At 34.9% G+C, this 26,334-nt stretch overlaps 1 protein-coding gene across 1 annotated transcript in view; it reads right to left on the bottom strand.

Moving 5' to 3' along the window:
• LOC128990701 (uncharacterized) overlaps positions 1-22,485 on the bottom strand; it is a 43,925-nt gene extending 21,440 nt beyond the window's left edge. Inside the window, exon 1 of the mRNA XM_054413222.1 lies at positions 22,414-22,485. The gene's annotated coding sequence lies outside the window, so the exon portion shown is untranslated. The remainder of the gene's footprint in view (positions 1-22,413) is intronic.
• Positions 22,486-26,334: the final 3,849 nt, after the last annotated feature.

The raw sequence follows: 26,334 nt of genomic DNA, 5'->3' as shown, positions 1-26,334 counted from the left end.
TAGCCATTGCTAACTTGCAATCCTTTCACTAAGAACACAATCGTTATTAAAAAAAATATTGAGTTACTCATCTATTGAAAACCGGCTAGATAATTTTGGGTGCATTATGTTCAGTGGATTCAAGAACAATGTTACGATAAAGTAACGTTTAATTTTAAATTCTCTTAAAAATTATCTCTATTAGTGCCAAATTGAGAGGACGCAAGTATTCAACTTTTTGCCAAAATTGCATTTATTGGTCATAGTTACAACTAGGTGATATGGATTAAAATTGAATACCATAATGTTTGTTTCAATATTGTACTCTTGAACATCGGGTCGATTTTCAAGTAAAAATCGACCTATAAAATACTCTGATTAGACCAATTGTTGCAAATGGTATGAAACACAAACCTCAACCCTTTCCTGAGGTATACACGAACTTTGAGATTAAAAAATATATACTGAGTCTTGAAGACGAAGAGGCAAAATATAGGAAGATCAAATGAGAGGGTATGGTAGAGGTGATATGGATCGATATTTATTTATAACCAGAATAAGAAGGCCTAGTTGGGGGTGATTAGGCTACTTACACAGAATGTAGATGCAGTAGGACTTTTTGGAATACGGAACTAAAGATAACTATCAACAGAACAAACATATTATATTCTAGTTGTGACACAAGCTTGATAGCATCAAGATGCAAAGAGTATAAATTAACTTATACTTCCTGTGAATTAATTTACTTTCGTATGTGTTTAATGTTTCAGTCTTTTCGCATCGTGAAACCTTTTGCTGCTGTAAGATACGTACAAAGTAGCCAATAATCTTATTTTGCACGTAGGTACCGGTACAGCCAACTCGGAAAATAAAAGGTGGGTGACAATCTAATGACTAGATGGTGAAGATACCTACATTTAAGCATTTTTGGCTACACGGGTTAGTGTTATTAGAAATTTATTATAAATAATATCCAACGTGTTTTTTTTTTCAAACGCAATCCATGTTAAAGACGGACGATTTACATATGGAAAAAATACTTTTGCATTATTTATCTTTACAGTTACTACAACCAAAGATTACATACGCTACGCAAAACAACCTATAATCTATTATTACGTGGGCTACACTGTAATCTCACATAAAAGTTTAGTTGCAAACATTTTTGGACATGAAACTAATAATTTACTTTCAACGTATTTTTCCACAATATACTCTTTAAAGTTTTTAAAACACCATGTTGAGTGTTATTTACAGTATAAAATCCCAATGCGGTACTTTCCTGTTAAAGGGAACATTCATTATTATCGATGATTTTTTTCTCGATATATCGATACAGTATTAACAAATTGAAACATATCAGCTGACAACTACGATAAATATTGTTCAGTATATGGAACTGTTCTAAAAAAATTAACCTAACATAACTAACCAAACTTGCTGTAACATTTAAAAATTCCGTGTTTAACTTGCCTTTTCTACTATCAAACCCAAACGGAAGTTTTAAATGGTACAGCAAGTTTGGTTGGGTATGTTAGGTTAGCTTAGAACAGTTTCATTTCTTAATCTATATAGACTATTTTAGCCTAAACAAGATCAGTTAGTTGTTGTTGTCAATTTGTAATAGATCTGATCGGAAACAAAAATATCGATATATCGAAAAAAATCATCGATAATAATGAATGTTCCCTTTAACAGGAAAGTACCCTCAATGCTAAATTGGATGTCAGCTGATCAGCAATAAAGTAAAGGAAGCAGGGATGCCAACATGTGCGAGGTGAATAAAAACTATAAACTCTCCCACTTGTATTATTTTGAGTGAACACTTGTCAGCAAGTGAATAAAGGGAGAGTTCACTTCCAATACAAGGGAACCCTCCGACACAAGACAACTCGTTTTGTCCCAAAACAAAAATTGTCCGTAACATCATAGTTCTTATACAAACGCAATCACAATTAAATGACAGAATAATCCTAAATAATGGGAGTGGATAATCTTAAGTTAGTTCACGTTTCATATAAAGAATACTACAGATCAATTACACGTTTAATTACAGCCACGTGCATGTGTTGTTGCATCACTACGTCATCATCTTAGCCACATTTCTAAGCTGACGTCATAAGGAAATCGCTAGACGACTGTCCGGAATTCGATTTCATAATTAAGATAACAGATCAATTCGGACCGGATTACTTCCGTAAATAAGTTTTTAATTAAATCAGTTTTGCCATCGTAAATTGTAATTGAATGGGGAAAATAGGCGGTATCTGGGTTTAAAACCCAAATAAAAAAATCCAGTTATTTTGAAAAGTTTTTAAACTATATAGGCTACAAACATGAATAAGTAAACTAATTCCATTCCAAATAATAATACAAGCGTGACTGTTAAAGTTGCTTTCGGTATATTTATGTCTCTTTATTTCGTAAACGTAATTTTGAAAAAGAATTGATTTTTAGGCTAACACAGTGAAGAAATAGTATACCTGTTTCATCACTGCTAAAATGACTGTTTTCGACACGAACATAAGTTTAACGACCGAGGGTTGCAAAATTAACGATGGTCGAAAAAACGCTTCTGGCCAGTGTATAATAGTTATTTGTGTAACTAGTGGTGAAAGTGGCACTTTGCTGCACACGAGAGCAATGTTTACGCACGAGCCGCAGGCGAGTGCGGAATGATCTCGAGTGCAGCAAAGGCCTTTTTCACTCGTGTTACACATTATATTTTTCCTACAGTCACTATAAAACATAAATAATTAGTCTTTCAAACACTATACAACACGTTTTTAGGTTCAGCTAGCAACACAATTACACAAATGGTGCCCTGGAGAAAGTAGTACCCGTGGTCCGTATCACTCCGCTATTTTTCCTCGGCAAGAAATGTGCTCCGTCTTTTGAGAATATAGTTCCGTATGTTTTTGTAATTTGAAGTGGTTTCCGCGCCTAAAAAAAATGCTTTAAAGGTATTTTCTTGTTTATTAAGACCGTAGGAATGTTTTAAAAACGTTTAAAAGAAAAGTCCAGAAAGTTCAGAAATACCAAAACTATAAACACGAAATGACAGGTTAAATCGTAGTTATAATAGTCAATCAGCTGTTCATAGTATTATTATCTTTGTGTTGCCAACCTATTTCCAAGCGTACACGGATTACGTGCATAATAAAACCACGCTGTTTTGTGTTGTTTGGTTGGAATCCTGATGTGCGGCAAAGTATAAACCGTGCGGCAAAGTATAAACCGTACGGCAAAGTATAAATATGCAGCAATTAGCAGCTTTCTGTACTATAAACAGTACAGGGAAGCCAACTTTGTCGGGTGACTGTAGGAAAACTATATTTTCGTCATATTGCAACATTTATTTGTCAACAAACTAAGTAAGAAAACTAAAATAATTTTCATGTAAAGATAGCCTCTCTCTCACGTCTTCCAACCGGTTTTTAATTTTTATAATGCAAACAATCAGCTGTTAGGTAAGTGATTCAATCGTTTCGTCTATTACGATTGTGTGTATGTCGAACTATTAGCAAGAATGAAAAAAAGTACAGTATGGGTTAAAATAGATTAAATAAGTCGATACATGCAATTGCTTTCAATAGAAGTTTACAACTGCACTAACAATAGCTGACTTTTACTCCCTAGTAACTAAAAGGCCATTTTACTCCCTAGGGAAAAGAGCAACGCATGTATTGAAAACAGCTGTTTTGCAGCATGTAGGAGGATATGCAAAAAATGCATACGGGTTTGCATTAAACAAATCGTTACTTCCTCTTTGCTATGATAGTAAATTTTAGTACAATCCTAAGGTAAAATATTACGGATCTTAGCCAGTAACAAAGCTACACGGATATTCTCACACCATTCTACACTCATCTTTCACTTATATTTTAGGTTAAAATACGCACCTAGGTGGCGCCCCCATCTTAATTGATAATTGATTTTTTTAGAAGGACAATCGAAATTCAACAGTTTTTACAGTTGTAACTTTAAGTGACGACTACAAAGCTCCAGGTACTAGTCTACCTGATAAGGTCACTTGGCGACATCGGCGTACGGCGTTTCCAGGATATCAAGTCATTCAGGACTCCTGAGTATGCAGGACTCGGTCTGGCCCTGAAAAGTGTCTGGCGCTGAGAATTCGATGCACAAGGTAACCACGCCACTTTGCATATGAAATAGTCAATTTGTGGAATTTCAGCTAACTGACCCCTCAGTAATTCGTGTGTTTGAGTCACCTTATCAAAACACCCGGGTTGAAATTACTCCAGATTATTAAGTCCTTGGTAACAGTGTAATAGGTTGACTCGCTGCCAAAGGTGGTTCCTGATCCTGTATCGGGATGGCTCCTTCCTTAGAAAACAACGTTATTAAACAGTAGCTTCCTTGTTAACACTATTCTTCCTGTTTCACAAATTCCCATAGATTGCGTTTACCGGGTTTTAATTGTGGAATTACTGTTGCGGATTAGACACAAATGGTAACCTGTGGGTTGTATACTAATAATATTTGGGCAAGACATAGTTCAAGATTCTACGTGAACAAAAAATACCCCCGCTGCAGCAAACCTACAGACTAAGCGAGTGAATTTCCAATTGCCTGAACAGATTTCCTCTGGAATAGCCCACTAAACATGATAGATTTATTCCACATTTATATAGATTAGGTTTAGTGAGTACTTAGGTATGCTGCAACAAGGAATTTCATAAAGTTTGTTTTTATTTAAACGTTAGTAGCTTGGTTTAACATACGAATTTGATCAAAATATATCCATAAAACAAGTACAAACAACTTAATCTACAAAATTATACTCTATCCCAACATAAGAACATCTCCCTACAAAAGAATGTCTAGTTTGATTTTTTTCTTCAGAATTTTGTCCCTAACTATAAAACGGACAATGACGGTTCAATTTACTGATGTTTTGTTTAGCTCTACAAAACAGTTTAAAGGAAATTGTAAAAGCTATGCTTTGAGGGCCAAAATGAGAAACCCCGATTTTTATCTAATTACATACCACGATTCGATCATGCGGGTTCGCCAACTCGTTCGAAAAAATATAAGTAGATATAAATTTGTTTGATAAAAATCGAATGATTCTTCCTCAATATCGTACTAACGCATAATGTATATGGATTCGAATGGATGGTGTTTTCTACCTTTGAGGTCATCAAAACGAAAAAATTGAGTGGACCCGGGCCCAGGTCCTACGGTGAGACCTACGGTATCACTGAAGCTTATTCCCTTTATTCGAAACTCGCTCAAACCAATATTACTTTTTCGATAATCTGTTATTTTGTTATGGACATGTGTTGGTTATGAAAACACATAGGCCTAACTGTATGTTTAAATTACAATAAAGCTTTCAGTTTTGGTTCTTACAGCTTTTTGAAAATACATAAGATATTTTCATTGAAATGAGCAACATGTTTGAACTAAGCTTTGCCTGTATCCGTGGTAAACATATTTGACATTATTCTCTTCCGTATAAAGGCCCCGACGCGAAGCACGGGCAGAACAGCTAACTACAGTAACACATACAATTAAAAAATATCAGCGAATTATAGCAATTTTAATTGTTTGCACTAGGTCTGAAATTTAAGCCATAAATTTAAAATTAAAATGTTGAGACGTATTTCAAACCTAATTTTTAATAATTGGTAACTGGAAGAAATTATTTACCGGTATGCAAAAACAAAAATATCTCGCAATGTAAATAGTTTATAATTTGGTTAGAAATAAATTAGAAAGTTATCAGGAAGACTCGGTTAATAACTAGTGTTTCGAAGATCGACCGAGACCAGCCCTCTTGGCCATGGGAGGCATGGGACCTTTCCATTATAGGGTCATTAAGTCAATTTTGATCTGATTAGTACTTACTCAAACACACGTTAACTTAATGAGATAGCTTAGCAAGTGTTCTATAGATTGAAGCGTTGGCCAACAGAATATTATAGTATGGTTTGCATTCCAAAAATTGATAATTATAAATACGAATTACTAACCTTAGACACTTAGATATACTTGAAGAGTAATCCAAGTTAATTGAATCTATCTTTTACATTAAAAAACAAACTTTTGCAAAACTTATGACAGCTAGCCTGACCATACTACTGGACCGAATTACACGTGGGTTGTACCAAAAGAAAGGTTATCGGTCCTGTATGTGCAGGTTTTATTTGTATTTTGAGAATTTTTATGTTAATTTGGTCAAAAATGGAAATTCAACTTTTCTTATATGGAGATTTGACATGGGGCTAATTCTATATATTAATAGACAAGCATGTTTATTGAAAAACTTTTTTCTCAGCTCCTGTGCATCACAGGAAAAATCTACTCATCCCGGTAGATATTTGCCTGTAGGTGTGCAGAATCCCTTTACATATTAAAATAGGCTAAAAAATAAACACAAAAATGAATTTCATATTTTAAAACAAATTAGCATGGGCCTTATGGGTTGCCATGATCGTGACAAAATAACAAGAAAATCAAAACAAATGGAAGAAATTCCACTCACATGTTTTATTTACAGCGTGGGGTGAAAATTGAGTACAGTTTGTAAAATACAGTACTTGATCGAGTATTTGACCACGGGGCGAGCTCTAGTCTATATTATTAAAGACATTTTTGGAATTTTTGTGTGCAGCAAATCGATCACTAAAAATATTTTTTCAAAGGCATATTAGGTGTCAATTAAAACTCTTATGCTCTAGATGTCCCTTTTGCGGGTTTGGATGATATTCCGTGAAAGCCCTTCATAGGGTTTTAAAATTTCATAGTTTGTGCTGAATTCTGTTGTCAGTCATCTGATCTTTTTCAAGTTGACATTTGTTTTCATCCATACGAAAATGGGGTTATCTGTAGTTGGTGATGTTTCAGTGAATTACAATGTAATAAATAAAATGACTTACGGTACGTTAGATATTGTGTTGTGAGAGGAGTTTGTGTTTTAATAATATAATTTTTGTTGTTTTAGGGAATTTAATAAGTAAAACATTGCAAAGTTATTTGTGTACAATTGTAAACTGTAAGGTAATTATATCTATCACGGACGTCTCGCTAAAATTTTATTTTTTTTCACTATTCTTATGCTAAATAACCTCCTGAATTCAAAAATGATTGTTATTTTCCCCGGAAAAGCGGAAAAACGGAAAAACAATTTTGCGGAAATGGGTCATGAGGGTACTCAAATTAACCGGTAGAGTAAACTGAACAAGGATATGCAAGAATTATCAAGATACGTTGGATATCAACGGAGATACGGCCGGAAAAGCGTCGGTAAATCTAGTTAGCGCCAAAATGACAAAAAAGGTAAGGTAAGGTTAGGTTAGGTTAGGTTGGATTAGATTAGATTAGATTAGATTAGGTTAGGTTGGGTTTGGTTAGGTTAGGTTGAAAAGCAAATATAAATAAGTCTAATAAGACATGGAACATATATTTACACTCTAAATGTTGACTCACAAGACGGCAAAAACACATAAAAGAAGGCAAAAGTGGTGATCGGTTTCGATTGGACGCTCCAATCACCTTCAGACCCAATATGTTAGGTCAGGACCGTATAATTTAGTTAATTATCCAAACAAAGAAAACGAGATGTTTAGCATTCCTGCACATAGATATTAGACAGACAGCCGAGTCAATTCTGTTAGCCAATGTTGATGTAGTAACATATTTAGTTTTTCGTATTTTAGCTTTAGGAATTAACACGCCACCCGTTAAAATAAATTTCTATAATCATTGATGAAAAATTGCTAACTCGTGTGTGATCACACACAAGCTCGAACTGAATAAATTTCACAATAGGATGTCTTAGTCGTAAAGAAATGAAATGAATTGAATTCCTAGAACGTTTAACGCATAAAATAGTGCTTTTGTAGTCATGTCTCTTAAACGAGCGCATAAATAAAGGTGACAGGGTCAGGAGATTCAAGGTCGGAAATACCCACAGCACGGAACTAGAGCGTCGGAGACTTCAATGCGTGGTCGTACAGAAGTGATCTGGGACTGACGTGGGGTTATCCTTTTTATTTTTGGAAGGGTAATGATGACGCAGACAGTGTTTCTAATCGCTGTATGATTTTTCTTCCACCCACCCCGGACTTTCATTAAATACATTTGGTGAACATTTGTGGAAACATTATGAATATGCAGGAGTAGGTTGAAAGTTTAGTGTAGGTTGACTTGCAGGTTGAGAGTTTCTGAGAATAAAAGTTTGTTTGATCTACGATAACCTGAGTGGTACGTTTTTGTGTAGTCTCGAGCCACTTAGCATACAAATAAGATGTTAATATATTTACCTTAATTTCGTCTTGTGTCTTTTATACCTCTTCTAAGGGTGTGGATGACGATCATTTCGGTGACAATATGTTCACATAAAAATCATCAGAGATAGGATATTTTTTCTATCCAGTTTCAAGAACTTATATTAAATTTTAAATTTACCTTGGTTTTGTCGTCTGAGTTCTTGAGTAGGTAAGATGCCACACATGTTGGCGAAATGTATTGACACACACATCTTACCTATAAGAACACAGGCAACTACAGCAAAGGTAAATCTAAGAGATATATAATATGCTGTTCGATGACGTATTCCATGACGTATGAAAAAGTATCTATACTTACTTAGATATACGTTTATTAGGTTTATAGCGTATGTTGGAGGTTAAATGATTTAATCTCAAGAGAAAACCTATATTTAAAAAAATTTGCTGATCTAATATTTTTGAAAAAAACCCGCTTACAGGGTTAACCAACCACATAGGGTTAACCAACAAAGTCTCAACGGTAGGCCTGTCAGTTGTGGCTTACACAACATCTGCACAACAATAAGCGCAAACTTCTTTATCATCTCTATTTTCTCGTCCCGGATCCCCGGATTCGTCCCAAGGACTGAGTTTATTGGAGTAATGATGAAGACGGATGATCTGGCTATCCGGACTCTGGAGCGCAAATAACTTCTTTTGTTGTGTGACCAATCGGGATCCTTGAACCGACGTCACGTCATCAACAGTCAAAGTGTCATTAGTTTTAAACGCCTTCATTACAACTCTGTAGAACTCTGTAAAAGCTATTTTATGACGTAAGCTCCAATGGTATGTTGTTTAATTGTTGTTGTATACTGTATACAGGGAGGATCTTGTAAGATGTCCACCAGATAGCACAGAATATATTTTTTCTATTCTGGGCTTGCTGATGTCCACTATTGATTACAGACCTACCGTTGGTTCTGCAATGGTGAAATGACATTTTATCCTCTAAACCAACCCTAAAGAATTACTTAACAATATTGTAAATGTTTTTCCAATAGAGAAAGTTCCGAAACCAGAAGTTCGCAAATTGGAATCTCGCAACGTCAAAAATAGACATATGCCATATGTAGGTTTTAATGTTCTTTTTAATACACACATCTTGATGCCATTGTAACTTAACAACTTTTATTCGTTTCAAAATGGTGGTGGTTAGCTTGGAAAATGTTGTACTATTTTGAGTACCTACCCTGTATTTTCTTTAAAATAGAGTTATCTCTAATCTGATTTAGATCTCACATTCCTTATAAGCTAAGCTATATTACACTAAAATTTGCACAACTAAAACTAAAAATAATAAAAGTAGTATTATATGACGAATTGCATATAATTAAAAAGGTATTACAATCCCAGGCAATTTTCAAATTCAAACTTAATTCGTATCTGTTTTATTTTCAAGTCATAAAAAATGCTTCGTATATAAGGCATAAAATGAGGAAAATTGCTTGCTTTCCTCATATATAACGCATTTTAATTGTTTTCAATGCCGTTCATATCTCACTTAATGTTAGAAGCCGTACTTTTACCGTCTAATTAAGTTTCAAGCCTAGTAGGATAAGGATTCGCCAATTAAAAATAGTGAAACCAGGAAAATGGTAACAGTTTACAATTTTGTCAGATAATGCCATATATTTATCATTTGGTTTGGTTTTCTATTGTGTGTTTCCAGCGCTCTAGAAGTTTTATAAAGGTCTCAAATGCAGAAGGTATACACGGCATATTTTTATTCGGAAAACTAATTATTAGCCGACGCTTGTTTGATATGACAAACGCTAAACCATTGGTTTTAAAACTGAGATACCAGCGCTAACTTAAGATAATATAACAGTAAGGGGAGCGAGCTGGTCTAAATAGAGCGCGGGACTTCGTTCCCTGAGGTCTCTGGTTCAAATCCCTATAATCACCAATGGATTTTTATCTAAGTGATAATTCCGCAACCCTCTAGGTCTGGTCTGAAGTAATGTGATAAACAATCCCGGGCTAGTGCATAGCGTCATATGACAAAAAAGAAAAGTAAGAGGCAGTAAAGGCCAAAATGTAAACAATGATTACGAAGGTTAGTCAGCCGAGTTGACTTCGCACCTTCAGGGTTGCGACTTGCAACTATTGTTATTGTTTGTGCTGATGCTTTTAGCGACTAACTGTTTGAAGGCCAATGGCAACGACCTGCAGTTACCCGTGCTGTCATCCAGTTCAAGTGCATCATGCTTTTGGAAAATTGGGTTAGGTTTTATGCAGGTTTGCAAACAAGTCAAGGAGCAAGTAAACCTAGATATATAATGGAAACTAATAGAACCGGGGCTATACAGTGTTTTTTACGATAGAAAATCCTTGGTATATTTCTAAGCAAAGAAGCACAATATTTATGTTGACTTTTTAGCAAAACAATCCTCGAATTTCTTCAGGGCATTTTAACGTCCTTGAAACATCTCATAGTATGTAAGAAATTAATCCATAAAAATTTTTTAAAATTCAGGTACCTACAAGAGATATGCCAATGGTAGGAACAGGTCATATAGACAGATATGGAATTTGCTATAGTAATACAAATGGATCATTTTTATGACTCCACAGCCAAAATAGAAACTAAACCTAATTACCACCCACGACCTAATTGAAACACTTTTTACAACTGTAAACTTGAACTTTATCACGGGAACACTTGGATGTATTCCGAAATAAACTAGGGAAGAAACGGTTCTACTGTGTACACACAAATTGTTGCGTTGATATAGAACATCATATGCAAAGTTATCCCAAGCATATTTTTATTTTTTTACCTAAGTCAAGGTGTACCTACTTTTGGCGTACTTTTTGTACAGTAACCTCCGTTTCAATGCAACTAAACTACTCAAAAGATTAAAATACGACGAAGGATAGTTTATAAACCATGTATACATTCCTATCTAGCGAATCTACTTTGGTATTCGAATTCGAGAAGCGGGCTGATCTAGTGGTAAAGGGCAGGGGTTTCGGTTTTGAGGTTTTGGGTTAAAATCCCATCTACTACCACTTTTTTAGTCCCAATTTCACATCCTAGGGCTATAGGTTGTAACCTGAAGCTATTTAAAACAAATTATATCAGACTAGTCATGATGAGTCACGCATTATCACATAGATATAATCCATTTTTGATAAGCAGGATTTGAACCCGGGACCTCGGACTCCAATGGCCCGCGCTGTACCACTATATCATATCACTTCTAGAACCAACCACTGGCATTTAGCAATGCTAATCCCAGTACCCTCTACTCACAGTAAAGAATGGGTAAAACGGTTCTGGGCTAGAGCCTATCATTCTAGTGAAAGTGAAGATAAATAAAACGGAACCCAAAGTCAACACCAGTAACGTCCATTATTGACCACGTGACGTCACGGTGGCCCAGTTGGCTGCACGTGAATGTCAACGTGCCCAAGGTAATGATCCAGACGTGATCGACCAGAGACACACCGCGGGCAAGGCCACCACAGTTACGCCAACTCGTCCTTAAGTGTTCTCAGAGTTTGCAACACACTTAATGAAACATCGGTGAAAAACGGTTCGGCCTTTGGAGATATCACGTTTGTTACAATGTGGAGCATCGAGGCGTTGAGGTCCGACAAAACTATGTTCTGTATGATGGTACCTGTCTTCGGCCCATTCGTATACCTGGGACTGGCCCGTGCCTTGAAAGCGTTGGCCATGTCCCAGGTTGATCTCCGGTCAGGAGACAGGTCCTAATCATACAGAGCTATTACTCTGTCACATATCAATATAGTTTTCCGTGAAAACTCTTTCAATCCATTTCAATATTTTACACGATAATGACAGATAATTCACCGATAACTGTGTCATTTATGTTACAAACTAGTTTGAATGACAATGCTCCAACTATCCATTAATTGCGGGTTTTGAAGGAAAAAATCATATCTGTCGCAACCGCATTGCAGCTTCATTACAATACAATACAGAGCGGTAGTTAGCTTGAGCAATGCCATCACTGCCAGGTGCAGACTTGAGGAGGAAATTTCCCACACGTGCAGCGCCAATATGTAAATGATGAGATATTGAAAACGATTAAATCTCCTACTCATACTTGAACGCTTAAAGCGTTGAGGCAAGGTAGTCTTCCTAAAGAAGAGCGAGTCAACAAAAAGATTCACATGAATTGAATTGATTAGTGCAACAATGGTCTCTTCGTTGTCAGATAAAACTAGGGCAGGGATGTCGTGAGTCGGTGGCACGGTCAGTACTGCAACGGCGCAACGGACTGCAGCGATGTCGTGGGTTCGCTCCCCAGTCCTACCACTAAAATGAATCAGTACAGTTGATTGTACTGTACCGGATCGGGGAGCGAGCTGGTCTAGTGGTTAGAGTGTGGGACATCGGTCCAAGAGGTCCCGGGTTCAAATCTCGCCAAATCACCAATGGATTTGATCTAAGTGATAATGCCGCAACCCCTAGGTCTAGCCTGAAGTAATGTGAAAAACAATCCCAGGCTCGTGCCTAGCGTCCTAGGACAAAAAATAAAACTGTACCGGATCATCTCTGGCTATGCTTGATACGTTCCACGCAGAATTGAGGCCCATCAGGATGAGCTACAGTAAGTCAAACTTACTGTAAGTCTGCCAAGACTATAGGCTATGTTAAATGTTGCCACATTTTATAAATAATATGGCAATGATAAGGCACCTAGATAAAGCTAAAAAACCTGATGAATCTGTAGCTACAAAGAGAGCTATTAAAAGGTTGGGCGTTAAAAGACTAGGCCTAGTGTTTCTTCAACAAAATTGTTCATAGGTGTTCAACTTTTAACAATGGCAGTCAAATAAAACGTGTATTTTAACAACACGTGTTCCGAGTAAGTAATGCTAAATGACTAACTATGGGCCTTATTTTGATAAGTAAAAATACCCCCGCCGCAGCAAACCTGCCGTCTAAGCGAATTTCCATTTGGCTGAATTGATTTTCAATTGATCTATTTGAATAACATTAGGTTTAACGAGTACCTAGGTTTGCTGCTACAAGGAAACTTTTAATAAATAGTGTGTTTTAAGTAAAATAATTATTGCTTAGTATAAAATGAATATATTTGCCAAGTTTGATCAAAAGATATCCATAAACAAGCAAACTACAACATTTTACAATATTCTCCATAAGAATAACATGGGAATTTTAAATTGAATTTTTTTTTAGTTTTCCCCGTAACCAATAACCGTACAAAAACACTTTGATATACTGAGTTGTTTGTTTTTTTAAGCTCTTTAAGAAGGTTTAGAGAAAAATTGGAACATTTTTTGTTTTGAGGGTCAAAAGTGAGAAAAACCAATTTTTACCCCATAAAACCCCCATAAAATCCTGTTCCCATGGTCCGATCATGCTGGATCGCGAACTCATTCAAGTTTATCCCGCCTTACACCTTCAAACCAAATTTCATCAAAATCGGATAAAAATTACTCAAGTTATCGTGTTCACGGACACATATATATATAAATCTATATATATATATATATATATATATATATCTATATATATATACATATATAAAAATTTGAACGAATGGTGTTTTTGGCCTCTGGGGACATCAAAATGAAAAAGTAAATCGGTCCCGGGCCTAAGTCTTACCATGAGACCTACGGTAATAGCTACTTCCCTATAGGGAAATTCGCTAAAAACAAATTACTGAATATTTAACTGGAAGGCTCAGCGGAAATATTTGGAAAAATATTTTTTTTTTACATTGTGTCAACATAATGATAAATATTCGAGCGTCGAAGATATCTACCGGACGCTACCTACATACAGTAGAAGATTAATTGTTTCGATACGTGTACGTGTACAACTCTAATGTAAATGTGAAGGTAGTTAGAGCTAATGCAACTAAATTACTGACACTAAAACCAATATATTTCAATTCTCAAAGTTTTGGTAAAAGTTCGAATTAATTCAGGAGACGTATTTATAAAATGCAAACTAACTAAAGGAGTAAGTCCGTCAGTCGCTCACATACACACGCCGTCAATTTATAACAGAAGTGGTGGCTATAAAATCAAATTGGATAAAATTCAAAATAAATTGCTGAATCTTCAGAGAAGAAACCCAGAGTGCTTTGAAACATTCTGAAGATGATTTTGTCAATTACATGATTCATAGGCCTTAAATTCGTCAACAGGAAGACGTGCTCCTGAATTAGACGCCATTAATAGAACTGTCGCGATATATCATACACAATGGGCTGTCAACAGTTTAGCAAGAAATACAGCCATATTAGTGGCCTACTAATGACGTCACTAAATCATCACCTTAACGTCAGCAGTCCAATTATCCACACTTTCATATGACATTTTCACCAATATTTCCTTTAGACACCCGGAATAAACATACAGTAGGCTTAGTGTTAAAGATGCAAATCTGCCTAATATTTCGTCTGGGGCGTCTTTTAACGTGATATAGTTAATAAGTAAATATATTTCCTCCTATAAATATAGTTATAAGTTGCGCCGGCGCCGGTTGAACGCTGTTGTCACAACACCAACACACAATTAAGAAACGTAGCCTAATTGATGAATGTCTCAGTCTGCATGCATTGTCTGACATTGCAATGTCAGATTAAACATGGAAAATAAAAATCATGCTACGTGCATTCTTTAGCAGAAGATAACAATTTGAAATAATTTTTGATCATTAACTTATTTTTACCAAGGTATTTTCTCTAAAATGTGAAAGTCTGAGTATTCTTCATCCAATAAAGAAACTAAAACAAATCGTTCACTAATCACCAACGTTTTTCCCTAGTCGAATCACGTTCCGAGCCACGCTACGACAATTAACCTTTCGAACTTGGAAAACAATAGTCGAGGAAAACGGAAAACCTGTTCAAAGATCCCATACGCGTGTTGGGGCGGGACGTGAATTTTAGTGGGAAGCACCTTGACTCACCACATGTATAACAAGTTGCAGTTTTCCTCAATTAAAAATATTAATACAAACAGCTGATGCAGAGAGGAAGATTCGCATGGTAAGGTCAAGACCCTTTGGCCTCAAGGTGTGGCTACGAGTCGGTTTGTCTGTGTGCGTGTATGACCATAACCCGTTCCAACGACGCACATCCTCACCTTATCACAGCCTAATGATTACACCACGGTGCCAAGTCCTTCTGTATATCTGCAGCACTTCCCCTCCCTTGGCCTGGTTAGGCTCAGGCTTAGCTCGTAGTTTCGCCACTGGAATTTGGAGGGAAGGATATTTTTCTCGATGGTTAAGTTAAATGTTAAACCATGGCTTAACCATGGTTAAATGGCAATTTTTGTAAACTCACTATCATGTGTTGTTTTGTGTACCATATTCCAAATTCGGCATTTTCTGTTACACTTTTGCCTTTGGAAACTACAATTCTAAGGACCGATGTAGAACCATCCTATTTGGATAATGGATCTCTTAAACTACTCTGCTATCTAAGCTGTCATCACATAAGCATATTTTAGTGATCAAGCCCTCGTTATTCTTTCAGGCGTAAAAAGCAAGGAAACTCTCCACCACTTTTGGCAATGTTATATCTTTGCTGTACTGTACTTTCAAGACAAATATAACTGTTGGTCAACTTTCATTATTTTACTACCAATAACATCTGTGGAGGCAATTATTTCCAGTCTAATTCGATATATGCATACTTATAATTAGTACGACTAAAGAATCTTTACGATCATAAAACCAAGCTCACCTACTATAGTAGGAGTAGTTGTAATTTATATTTGAAACACCATTAAATAGTTTGGTTATTAATTCATAAACTACAGTTCTTGTGTATAGAATAAGCTAACTGTTACTTTTTTGTTCTAGAAAGTTAGGCTCTCTAGCCCGGGAGTAGTATTTTACACTACTAAACCTATAATAGGGGTTGCGGCATTATAAGATAAAATACATTGGTGATTCGAACCAGGGTCCTCAGAGGCTGAAGTCCCGCGCTCTACCACTCGACCAATTCCCCCCAAGCTAACAGTTAGATATACAATACGAGATGTATTTTAAGAATTAAACTATATCGTTCGTGTTTATAGATGTTTTAATGTTTTAAATCAGCCTAATTATTAACCATATAAAAACTCATCAACCTTTAAATCAAAACAACACAAAGAAAACAGTAAAATTGAGTTGCTGTATGGTGATTGATAATAGGGAAACAATTATTTGAAGAATACCCCAACATTTTTTTGTGATCAAAAATATTATATGAAAGAATATAAAATATCTGCGAGAACCAACGCATTCCAGAGAGCAATATCACCGAGTCGAGGCCGCAAAGAGAATCTGTTGAAAGTGAAACGACCTTCCAAGGTTGGCATTGTAGTGATACAACCACAGCTGCCGTCCTCTCGTTAAGTAATTGGGTCCTCTTTATACAACTTCCCACGCTTACTGACAATGCTGTTGTCAATTCGTGGCTAACGATAATTTAGGATTTACTGGAGTATATCACACTAAAGTAGGCCTAACTACTTTGTACTTGTTACCATCGTTATCGAGGATTTAAGAAAAAATACTATTGAGCAAATCACGAAAAATACGTGAGTTCATTTTCAAGATTCTTAGCAATTAAATACGCGAAGATGATTTACTTGGCATTTAATATTTACTTACTAAGTAGTCAAACGTTTTTAAAATGCATTTTACTTATCTATTTGTTTAAACTTTAGTATTACTGTATTTTTCGTAAAACGTCGCCATTAAACTTTGAACCTCAAGTAAAAGAAAAAAAGCCAAATTACGTGACTTGATGTGTATGATTTTTTACTACATCTTCGACGATTATTATGTGACATTTCTAGGATCTTGCCTCATTGTTGAAGTAGACTGGATCACGTGACTCCTTGTCTGGGATTATGCTTCTTATTCTTCAAAGAGAGCAGATTAAGTGACTTTGTCTCAAATCTTGCCTCCAATTCTTCAAGAGGAGAACATCACGTGACTCGAAGTCTTACATTTTGCCTCACATTCTTCGAGGAGAGCACATCATGTGACTTTGTCTTAAATTTTGTCTGAAACTGTTGAGGTAGACTACATCACGTGACAGGCCTTGGATATTGTATCACGTGTTTTCCACCACAAATACCAGCGTACCACGTGTGGTCTTTCCTTATGCAAGCCTATCACTACACCGGTTTTGGCAACAAAAGGAAACCAGCCAACAAAAACATGAACCAGTTTTTTGTCAGGGTTTTCTGTTAATGACGTTTATTTTTATACTGCCTTTGTAGCCAGTGTAATTGCTACTGTAATTTGGATGGTCGAAATGCCTTACTGTAATGCCTTGGATTCAGGACTATGATCGAGGGTATAGAATAGGAAATTATATATTGATTGCAAACACCTATGCATGCGTGGCACATAATATTTTTTTGAAATTATAGGCCTATGCTTAATTTATACAAGCAAAGTCATATAATAGACATACATATTTTAAAGTCATTGTGTATTTATTTTTACAAAGGCACTGAAAGATTAAATATTATTTAAAAACAAAGTTGTTACTTTAAAAAAGTGTGTTTTTATCTGTTTTGCGAAGTTCATGCAATGTTTTACCACTATATTTAATTAGGTCCCATGAATACTCCATTTGACAATGTTTATTTCATTTAGTGTTTTAAAATGTTTACACATTATACAAACATGCGTTGCGGTAAATTCAGAAGTCATAGGTTTACAATTTTATTAAAAAAACTATGTCTTGAAAACTTACTACTTCTCAATACTAATAGCAGCCTTTAAGGCATACATAAACTAAACGTGTAAAGTGTGTTCTGTCGATGTATGATTTAATATTACCCAAAAATAAACAAGGAAATACTGTTATTCTACATTGAAATAACGATTTTTAAACTGAAGAAATCCGCAATCGATCGATACTACCTACGTCCTACATCAAGGCCCCACTAGAAAAACTACATCCTCTAGAACAAATATATCAGAGCCATATCCAATGCAGTATTGTGTAAATTTCCAAAAGTATCCACCATCGTTGACTATATATACTCAGTCGATGATCATACTCAACATTCTAGTGATTATCTCACGGCCAAACACAGTTCCAATGGTAATTTATGAATACCAATTTCGAAACAAAAATACAAACCTCGCGCCGGCGCGGCGCCTCGGCTCGGACGTTTGAGGGTAGGAGGCCAATGTCACGGACGGGGACGTGGTTACGGCGATCTTATGTAAGCGGTCCTACTGTAGGGTTAAGGTTACTTTCACTCCGACTGCCACTTTCTACAACTGGAGCACCTAGTTCTGAGTGACGCCAAGTTTGACACCACAGAAGCGTTGATTTTTTTTATAAAAGCATTACACTCATGAAATTGTTTATGCATTTTGGGATTTTTTAATTGTGGGTTACCTTAAATTTTCAATTGCAAAAAATATGGCGGTAATAGTTTAAACGGATTTAAAGAGGATCTAAAAGGTATGCTTACCTATACTCAACCAGACCCATTGTTTTGTTATCCAGCTATTTCCAAAGGGACTGTTATAAGGGCTGTATATTATTTTAATCAAATGTACTTTAATTTTGAATATAATTATTAATAATTGTGTTTTTATTTCACAGAGTTAATTTACTTGTTTTTTTACAAATGATAAAGCTATCAATTAATTAAACTAATTTATAGTACACAAACAGTGTTATATAAGACCACAAGACAAAAGGGAATAAGTACAGTAGTTCGATTTTTTCACCTCTTATATAAACGTATACATAGTATAGCAGAAATATTATTATTTGAAAAAAATATTTGAATTTTATAACCAAAATGTTGGATTTAAAGCATTCGTTTTTGTATCTTACTGATCAATAGCGGTAATGTATTAAAGAATTAACGATTTTTACGTATACAAGAGAGAGAGATAGAGAGAAAATTCTTTATTTACAACAAATTATTTTGCAGCAATTGTATACAATTGAATGCTTTAGACATCCTATTGTTATTTGAGAGATAATAAATTAACTTCTACAAAAATTATGTTTACAGGACCATCATACATGCATTTTGTTATCATTCATCTATCTATCAATCTATCTTCTATATTCTACACGCTACGCGTATATTCCATACGCTACATCAAACTTTGTGAACAATAAGGCTTTTTTTGTTTTAATATTTAACCCCACATATTATATACCAAAATGTTCGTCTGGGTGTGTAGATTTGCAAAATCTACTCAAATATATATACAGGTGATTGAGAAATCGCTGTATTAAGTTTAAAAGCATGGTTATTTTTGAAAAACATAAAATACTTTTTTGGGAAGCTAGTTTTTAGACTTGGAACATTTTATTTGCATCATCACACTTAATTTACTTTGTACTTACACCAAAATATTTTTGTCACACTGAGTACCAAATACCCTGTATCAAACTGTTATGTACATCGTGAGTATTTCCATAATCTTTGAATCGACTCTTTTAAAGTCACAGGAAATTATTACTGTTATTCGTTTTAGAATAATGCATGTAATAGTTCACAATTGCTCGAATTCAAGCACCAGATACACTAGTTATCATTATATTAGGACGAATAACATCTTCAAATGGTCTGACACCAAATAATTATCCTAACTTTGAAACTTAACAAACATTATATTTTTCTTTGTATTGATCTATAAAGAAATAGTGCAACCAATAACTATACAGTTCAAAGAACATTAATATGATTGAATTCGTTGATTGATAAGTTAAGTAATTCTACTACAACATATTATTATAACAATTAGTTGCCAATGCGCTGCTATGATTAATTGTTGTTTCATCAGCGCATATTAGCAATACTTGGACGCTATGAAAGAAGCTTTATTGTTGTAAAGTTTGATGTTGCGACAAGGTTAATTGTTGCGATCATTGCCAAACTACCAAGGTGTGCAAAGGCAAACAATAGACTTGTTATTCGCGAAAATCTATATGAATATGTCAAGAACATTTCCCCGTGGGAGATCACTAAATCAATCAATTAGTTGAATATACTTAGGTTTAAATGGGAAATCACGTGTTTTTTCTTCAAAAAAAGTTATGTCTTATATTAAAGTCAGAGGTGATGATTTATTGATGTTGTTGACTATGAAATACTTTTTTTTGTTCTTTATATAAATACTAAAATTGCATACAATTATACATGCATACAATAATATCGTGATGTTGACTACGAGTATTTGTTCATGTAATACAACGACCTATAAATTTTGTATTAATTATCAATAGGAAAAGTTAGGGGTGAAATGCATGAAATGGAAATTTTATTTAGGAGATTTTCATGAGTTTTGAAATGTATAAACGTTATTCCTATCGAAAATACTAAACAATAATGAGGTGCTTCTTCATATAGTCAGTTTGGGTTCGAATTGCGAGCTAATTCGAAATACTGTAATCTAAATAATTGCGAAGTATTTCTATAATAATTGTATTTATACATTTGTTCCAAAGTAAATGAAAATTGGATGATTTTCAAAAGAGTAATAAAGCACGTGAATATATTCACACAATTGGGACGAACTGCGTTTTGGCTTTTGGGACCCTTTTAACGAAAAAGAATAGTGCTCATAGGCATTATTATGTAGACTTCGGTTATTTCCATGTAGGGACACTAGCTAACATTACTATTAATACAACTACAAAATTTTCTTTATGCTAAACCAGTCAACAGATGATAAATTTGTTGAAGGTAAACTTCTATAACAGAGGCTAAACAATGATACTAAAGATAAATTGTTTAGTAATATATTAGTACGGTCTCGTGAAATGTTCTTTAACAGTTTCAAATAAAAAATGAAAACATATGTAATAACAAAATCCCATATTCAGTGGATTATTATTTGCATGTAAGAATATTTCTGTTCAATCGTGTCCGTATTTCTTTAATCCAAGATCTTATTATATTTATCAGATGTAAATATTAATTTGCTCTAAATAATAGCATTTCACGAAGATTTTTAATGCATTGTTAAATGTCTACAACAATAATAGGTTTTTACAAACAACGATTAATATGTGTTCTGTATAAAGCCACGAATCACCTTAAAACATTAAATTGCTAAAATACCGGCAAACTGGAAACATAACCACATTTTAAAAAGTAGACCGTGTCTACTCCTTTAATCTATGATTAAACCAACATAGAAATATTAGATCATTTAATGATTGTTTATATTTAAAAGTCATACTAATGGGACATTTTGCATGGATATCGTCTGTTAAATATTTTGACCAGTATGATCAAACAGAAGCAACTAAGTAAATTAAATTAAGTAATTTTGTTTGATGTTTGAACAACGTTTATAATCTTAAAACAGTGTGACAAGTAAGTATCTATATGGAAGTTTCTTTTGTTCACAAAAAGAATTGTACTTAGACAATGTAATTTGATTGTGAGCCAAATAAACAAATTAACTACTCACGTATATCCACTTACACAATCGTGCCAAGAATTAAAATGTTAAGGAGATGTGCTTTGTTTATTGTCTTAGAAAATGAATATTTACATGCAGATAGGCATAGAACATGCAGATTTGTTCCTGTTTTTGATTGTTTAATTGTCCTAAATTTTGATTGTTTCGTATGAAACCGACCTACATTTTATTTTTCAACAAAATTAGTTAATCACAGGCTTTAAAGAATCGTAACTAATTCGTGTGGTTAACTTTGAATTTAAATAATAAACAGTCGCGCTTACGTTAAAACTAATTTTTTATGAACTTTGAGAAGATATAATAAATAGAAAAAATATAACTGGCAAAAACAATTAATAACAATAATCATGGCATAACCGAATAGTTACGTATTACTTTTAAAATCAATACAAAGAGTTTGCTAGACTGATAAAACTATACTTTATACTGATAAATAAACGTGCATTTCGGACCTTTTCCTTTTGATTCACTACCACAATATAATTTGTATGTAAAAACACAAAATTGAAGTTTTTAAGATATGCCTTGGTTCTAAAATAACCAAACTTTACCCAACCTAACCATAAACAGAATTTGTAAATAATCATAGCACTTCAACCTAAAAAATAGTGATAGTGAATTGACGAAAAAAGGTCCTGTAATTTTTTTTACCTATCACTCTTAACAATCAAAGTCATACTTGAAAAATTTAAATCAACTTACATACAACAATACAATGTGACAACAGGTCGGTGACGTCAGCAGGGTCAGCTGTGATGGTGAGCGGCGCGCTAGGTGGGCGACGACGAACAGCGATGGACGACGATGTAGCGAGTGGCGAGGGTACACCAGGAGCCGACCTTCAGTACCTTAGGACACCTGGCGGACCTCACGTCGTCCACGGGTCCTTCGGGAGGTTGAGGCGGGTCGTGGACATCCAGGAGTCAGGTGAAGACAAGAGGACGGAACATTTCAGTAATTAAGTTCCCACCAAATATTATATTGAGAAACGCGTCGGTTTTGGCAAACAGTTCCAGAAAGGTGCACAAGGATGTTGGACCATTTATATGTGTTTAATTTACGTAATCAAGTGTACGTTTACTGTGACCTAATAGTTTGTAAGTTTTCATAAAAGGTGTTCCACAGGGGTCTGTGTTGGGGGTCTTTACTATTTCTTTATTGGATCTATCAATATCCTAAACAGCAAATTAATGTCTAAAAGAGCGTGACCAATATTTCAGCACCAAAACATTTCGTATTTGGTACCATGTAAACTGATCGTTTCTCATAGGGAGTATTTTTTATTTATAAAATTTTCACAATGCCTACTTAATTTCCCAAAAATATTTCAAACTATAATAATAACGATATTGCTATAATTTTTAGCATCGTGATGAAGTATGGTTTGCTCCTTTAGACCGGTGTTCGAGTTCGCCAACAGTTTGTCTCCCACAAATCAGAGCACTACAAAATCATGAATTGTAAAACAATTTTATGTTAAGCTTCGAGCTCTTGGCCTTTTATTCGAGCCACATTCCTTAATATTTGAATCATCGGTGTTTGCACAATACACGTTTCATAAAACCAGTAAATATATTGAAAATTGAATATGCTCCATAACATTGCCTTCTGGATTATTTTGTTTGATTGCGTTTGAACATGTAGGATCTGCATCTAAATACTCTTGTGCCAATGAACCAAAAACAATAAAATAAAATAAACAAACTCAGAAAACAAATTAATTCCATCACGAAGGTTGTTAGCGAATTTCCCTATAGGGAAGTAGCTATTACCGTAGGTCTCATGGTAAGACCTAGGCCCGGGACCGATTTACTTTTTCATTTTGATGTCCCCAGAGGCCAAAAACACCATTCGTTCAAATTTTTATATATCTATATATAGAGATATATATATATATATATATATATATATATGTGTCCATCCGCATGATAACTTGAGTAATTTTTGTCCGATTTTGATAAAATTTGGTTTGAAGGTGTAAGGCGGGATAAACTTGAATGAGTTCGCGAACCAGCATGATCGGACTATGGGAACGGGGGTTTACGGGGGGTTTTATGGGGTAAAAATAGGTTTTTCCCATTTTTGACCCAAAAAAAAAAAATTTTGCAATTTCTTTCGAAACTATTTTGTAGAGCTTAAAAAAACAAATAATTTAGTATATTGAAGCATTATATTGCGCCTAATGGTTACGGAGAAAATTCCAAAAAATTGTAAATTTTAAATTCCCATGTTATTCTTACGGAGAATAAGTAAACTGTTGTAGTTTGCTTGTTTATAAACATATTTTGCCCAAATTTGGAAATTGTTTTTATTTCTTACTAACTATTAACATTTCACACTTTTACTCTCCCTGTTGCAGCAAACCTAAGTATGTTTTAAACTGATTCTATTTAAATAGGGAATAAATGTGATATTTTTAAGGAGACATTTTAGTGTAGATCCATTCAGGGAAATGGAAATTCGCTTAGTCTGCAGGTTTGCTGCGGCGGGGGTATTATATATTTAGAATCTGTAAGACAAAATTTTTACCAGAAAATTGTGGACGTCTGGTAAGTCGCAGAAACGTAGGAGGGGTCTTAAACTGTACAGGGGGGTCTAATCGTCATTTTAGTAAAGGTCTTGACCCCAGGGACTCGGGGAAAATAGCTGAATTCCCATAAAGTTACCAGAAAACGATATATAACATAAAATGTTCTCCATAAGAATAGCATTAGAAGCCATTTACTGCAGATCTTTGTTTACTTCAATACAGCTGATCGTGATTTATCATTAAGCCAGTATGCAATATTAACATTTGGATTACTTATTTGCCAGTCAATTCTGCAATGTAGGCCTACTGTAACTATATATAAAAGGCAAAGCCCTCATTGACTCACTGACTGACTCACTCACTCATCACCAATTCTCTTAATTCCCAATTACCTAGGAGGCTGAAATTTGGTACACTGATTCTTTAGGCATTAAATATGAAAACTAAGCTGTTTTTATTCTGATCGGACTCTCGGGCTCCGCCGGAGTCCATATATATATGTGACCATCCGCACGATAACTTGAGTAATTTTTGTCCGATTTTGATAAAATTTGGTTTGAAGGTGTAAGGCGGGATAAACTTGAACGAGTTCGCGAACCAGCATGATCGGACTATGGGAACGGGGGTTTATGGGGGCTTTTATGGGGTAAAAATGGGGTTTTCCCATTTTTGACCCAAAAACATAAAATTTTGCAAAATCTTTTCAAACCATTTTGTAGTGCTTAAAAAAACAAATAATTTAGTATATTGAAGTGTTACTATGCGCCTAATGGTTACAGAGAAAATTCCAAAAAAATGTAAATTTTAAATTCCCATGTTATTCTTATGGAGAATAAGTAAACTGTTGTAGTTTGCTTGTTTATGAACAACAACGCTTTGATCAAATTTGGAAAATGTTTTTATTTCTTACTAACTATTAACATTTTACAAAAAAAGCAGTTTTACCCTCCCTGATGCAGCAAACCTAAGTACCTGTTAAACTAATTCTATTTAAATAGGAAATCAATTTTAAGTAGATATTTTAGTGTAAACCCAATCAGACATATGGAAATTCGCTTAGTCTGCAGGTTTGCTGCGGCGAGGGTATTTCTCTATTCCACATGTACGAATGCGCACACTAGCTGATAAATAGGGAAAACAAAGCAATTAAAGTAAGTACTATTCAAAATACGGAGTCTACAGAAGACGCGTCGATTAGTGAGGAGCCTAAAGCAGTTTTAAAGTTAATTAAACAATATTTGTTGACGAAAGGAGGACCTTTGACGCGTCGTAAAAACAATTAGTTAGCTCATTGTCCATGAGAAATTAATAAAAAAACTTGTAAAATATTCAAGTGTTTTTTTTTTATAGTAACAGTAGTGCCTTTTGGCTAGACATAGCAACTTCAGCTCAAAAACCAAAACACTCAATACGTTTATTGCTATTGAAACGTAACCAACTCCTTCAAATCTCCTTCGAAGATTTATCTGCCATCTTCTTAGCAGACTAATTAATCATGTCCAACACGAAAAACGGAATGATAACCAGATGAAGAAAGAGATTCTGGTAAAATTACATCAAAGTTTAAAAATCCAGTTGTTTGTTTATCACATGCCAGGTTTAAGTAGCTCATGGCTGGCCATTGATTCGCTGCGGCATATTCCACTATAGCACCACGTCACAGTTCTGTTTACAGGTTGGTAGCGCTGAATGATAACCAGGTTAGGTCGGACGGGATAATCTGGCGGGAAAGATTAATATTCGTTTCCCGCGACGGCGGGGTCGCGTCCCAGATGTGCGCCGGGCGGGAATATCCAGCAACGGGAAGGACGAGAAGATCCACCAATGATTACTCGGGTGGCCAAGAAGTGATCCTAATTCGTACAGTGAAACATTAAATTGCATAGCTTTCTTTGTAGTTAACAAGAAATCTCGACAAGCGATGGGTAGGGATGGGTGGCCGCTTCATGTACAGCTTCATCTTCAAAAGTAAACGTACGTTTAATTTGAGCAAAGACAATTGACTACAAATACAAAATATAATTCTCAATTTAAACTATTTATGTTCCTAGACGACATAGCCCAGGCAAATTAGCCCAAAAACGAGCGGTATC

The sequence above is a fragment of the Macrosteles quadrilineatus genome, unplaced genomic scaffold, assembly GCF_028750875.1.
Source record: "Macrosteles quadrilineatus isolate MER2022 unplaced genomic scaffold, UCM_ALF_1.0 Scaffold_3__2_contigs__length_128488019, whole genome shotgun sequence".
NCBI classification, from domain to species: domain Eukaryota; kingdom Metazoa; phylum Arthropoda; class Insecta; order Hemiptera; family Cicadellidae; genus Macrosteles; species Macrosteles quadrilineatus.
The sequence above is the reverse complement of the archived record's forward strand: the minus strand, read 5'-3'. Positions and strand labels throughout refer to the sequence as shown.